This window comes from Penaeus vannamei, chromosome 24, assembly GCF_042767895.1.
Source record: "Penaeus vannamei isolate JL-2024 chromosome 24, ASM4276789v1, whole genome shotgun sequence".
Lineage (NCBI taxonomy): Eukaryota > Metazoa > Arthropoda > Malacostraca > Decapoda > Penaeidae > Penaeus > Penaeus vannamei.
Genome location: NC_091572.1, coordinates 34,848,837 through 34,851,336, shown reverse-complemented (window position 1 = coordinate 34,851,336; position 2,500 = coordinate 34,848,837). Strand labels below are relative to the sequence as shown.

General features: G+C 45.5%; 1 protein-coding gene and 1 long non-coding RNA gene across 3 annotated transcripts in view; one reads left to right on the top strand and one right to left on the bottom strand.

Annotated features, from left to right (window-relative positions):
• LOC113809665 (crossover junction endonuclease MUS81) overlaps positions 1-462 on the top strand; it is a 9,773-nt gene extending 9,311 nt beyond the window's left edge. For both annotated transcript variants that reach the window (XM_070138730.1, XM_070138729.1), the window contains exon 15: positions 1-462. This exon is cut by the window's left edge and continues 251 nt beyond it. The gene's annotated coding sequence lies outside the window, so the exon portion shown is untranslated.
• Positions 463-1,702: 1,240 nt separating this feature from the next.
• LOC113809667 (uncharacterized) overlaps positions 1,703-2,500 on the bottom strand; it is a 3,528-nt gene continuing 2,730 nt past the window's right edge. The window contains exon 4 of the long non-coding RNA XR_011399554.1: positions 1,703-2,500. This exon is cut by the window's right edge and continues 266 nt beyond it. This is a non-coding gene — a long non-coding RNA (uncharacterized lncRNA).

Here is a 2,500-nt window from a genome sequence, read left to right as displayed (position 1 = left end):
CATTGTGAATTAGAAGTTTAAGGTTGCAATATTTGAGGGAAAAATATTTTATGTAAAATAACTGATAAGAGATATTTATAAATTTTATGTGATGGTTTTTGTCTAGACACAACAAGCAGTAAGTCAGATATTGTATTATTTGTTAAGGAAATAATGTTCAACATCCATTTATAGGGGTCCCATTACAATGCATGTTTCAGTTCCTCTAGCCACCTCTGATATCTGTGCAAGAATTTTTTATTGCCAAAACTTACTATTTAGCATCATAAAGTTGATCTGATAGGTAGTTTTGACACCATCCACTCCAGATTAGGCCCACTACACGTAAGTGAATTTTTGGGAAATGTGTGGGAAGCCTTCATAATGTAAGAAAAGGTGGTTTATCTCCATAAGTTCATCTGCAGCTCTTTTCTATATTTCACTCTTAATCTGTATACCCTCTCTCTCTCTCTCTCTCTCTCTCTCTCTCTCTCTCTCTCTCTCTCTCTCTCTCTCTCTCTCTCTCTCCCTCTCTCTCTCTCTCTCTCTCCCTCTCCCTTTCTCTTTCTCTATCTCTCTCTTTTCTCTCTCTCTTCTCTCTCTCTTCTCTCTTCTCTCTCTCTCTCTCTCTCTCTCTCTCTCTCTCTCTCTCTCTCTCTCTCTCTCTCTCTCTCTCTCTCTCTCTCTTTCTCTCCCCTCTCTGTCTCCTCTCTCTCTTTCTCTCCTCTCTCTCTCTCTCTCTCTCTCTCTCTCTCTCTCTCTCTCTCTCTCTCTCTCTCTCTCTCTCTCTCTCTCTCTATCTCTATCTCTCTCTCTCTCTCTCTCCCTTACTCTGCTTCCTCCTTCCTCCTCTCCCTTCCTCTCTCCCTCTCCCCTCCCCCCCTTCCCCCTCTCCCTCCCCCTCTCCCTCTCTCACTCTCCCCCTCCCTCCTCCTCCCCCTCCCCCTCTCTCACTCCTCCCTCCTCCTCCCCCTCTCTCCTCTCCCCTCTCCCCCTCCTCCCCTCCCCCTCTCCTCTCCCTCTCCCTCTCCCCCTCCCCCTCTCACTCCTCCCTCTCCCCCTCCCCCTCTCACTCCCTCCTCCCCCTCCTCCCTCTCCTCCTCTCCCTCCTCCCCCTCTCCCTCTCCCTCCCCCTCCCCTCTCTCCCTCCTCTCTCCTCTCTCTCCTCTCTCTCCCTCCTCTCTCCACTCTCCCTCCTCCCCTCTCCCTCTCTCCCTCTCCCTCTCCCCTCTTTCTCTTTCTCTTTCTCTTTCTCTTTCTCTTTCTCTTTCTCTTTCTCTCTTTCTCTCTATCTCTCTTTCTCTCTCTCTTTCTCTCTCTCTGTCTCTGTCTTCTCTGTCTCTGTCTCTTTCTCTCTTTCTCTCTTTCTCTCTTTCTCTCTTTCTCTCTTTCTCTCTTTCTCTCTTTCTCTCTCTCTCTCTCTCTCTCTCTCTCTCTCTCTCTCTCTCTCTCTCTCTCTCTCTCTCTGTCTCTCTCTCTCTCTCTCTCTCTCTCTCTCTCCACTTCACTTCACTTCACTTTAGAATGAAGAAGTGACTCGCAATCCCCGGTACCATAATTTCAAATCTATTGTAGCTTGATATAACAAATATGAGTAAAACATTCATGTAATTCTATTCCCATTGTGTAACTGTTATTTTATCATTCATTAAAATAATTGTATGGAGAAGGAAAGTATAAGAATAAACCATAATCTCTTGTATACCTTTTAGTAGTACCTATGAATAATGAAATATAAGCATGCATGATTGTATGCATGTGTAGGTCCATGCATGAGAGAGAGACCGAGAGAGTATGAGTGAGAGTGAGTGAGTGAGTGAGTGAGAGAGAGAGAGTGAGAGAGTGAGAGAGTGAGAGAGAGAGAGGGAGGGAGTGAGGGAGGGAGGGAGGGAGGGAGAGAGAGAGGGAGGGAGAAAATTGGTAGGGGTCCACCCCTATTAACAATGGCTCCAAGAATGCTGCAGGAGTTAAAGATTCTCTCTCAATAAACTTGTCAAAGTAAAAAAAAAGTCTCTGTCTCTCTCTCTTATAGATTGATTTATTAAACTAACACATAACAAAATAGTATTAATGCATAATAAGATTATGTACAGTGTTTAATGTTTCGCCATGAATATATAGGAGATTAAATAGATGGCGGTTTGCTCATTGCGTGGTTATTTCGGCGACGTCGGTGGGTGATGCGAATACATTCTACAGTCGCGCCACTCTAGACCTCATAACTTCTACCAGGAGTCGTTTAGAGTGTACCGTCCTTGTACTTCTCTCTCTGCCGTGCGGTTGTAGACGTAGGCTGGAGAGATGAGGCCCCTGCTGCACTGTTAGAGCCCAGCCGTCGCGACGATGTTCCTAAGAATCGATGTGACATACCGGTTTCGTTTTGGATAAGCTTGAAAGTCCGTTTTTTTCTATTTTGTCCTGCCTGTTTAGACTGGTGAGCGCAACAGAAGACCAGGCTAGCGAAATTTACTCCAGCAGGTGTGGTCTTATCTGGGACTTGTACTGAGTGAGAATTCCCAGA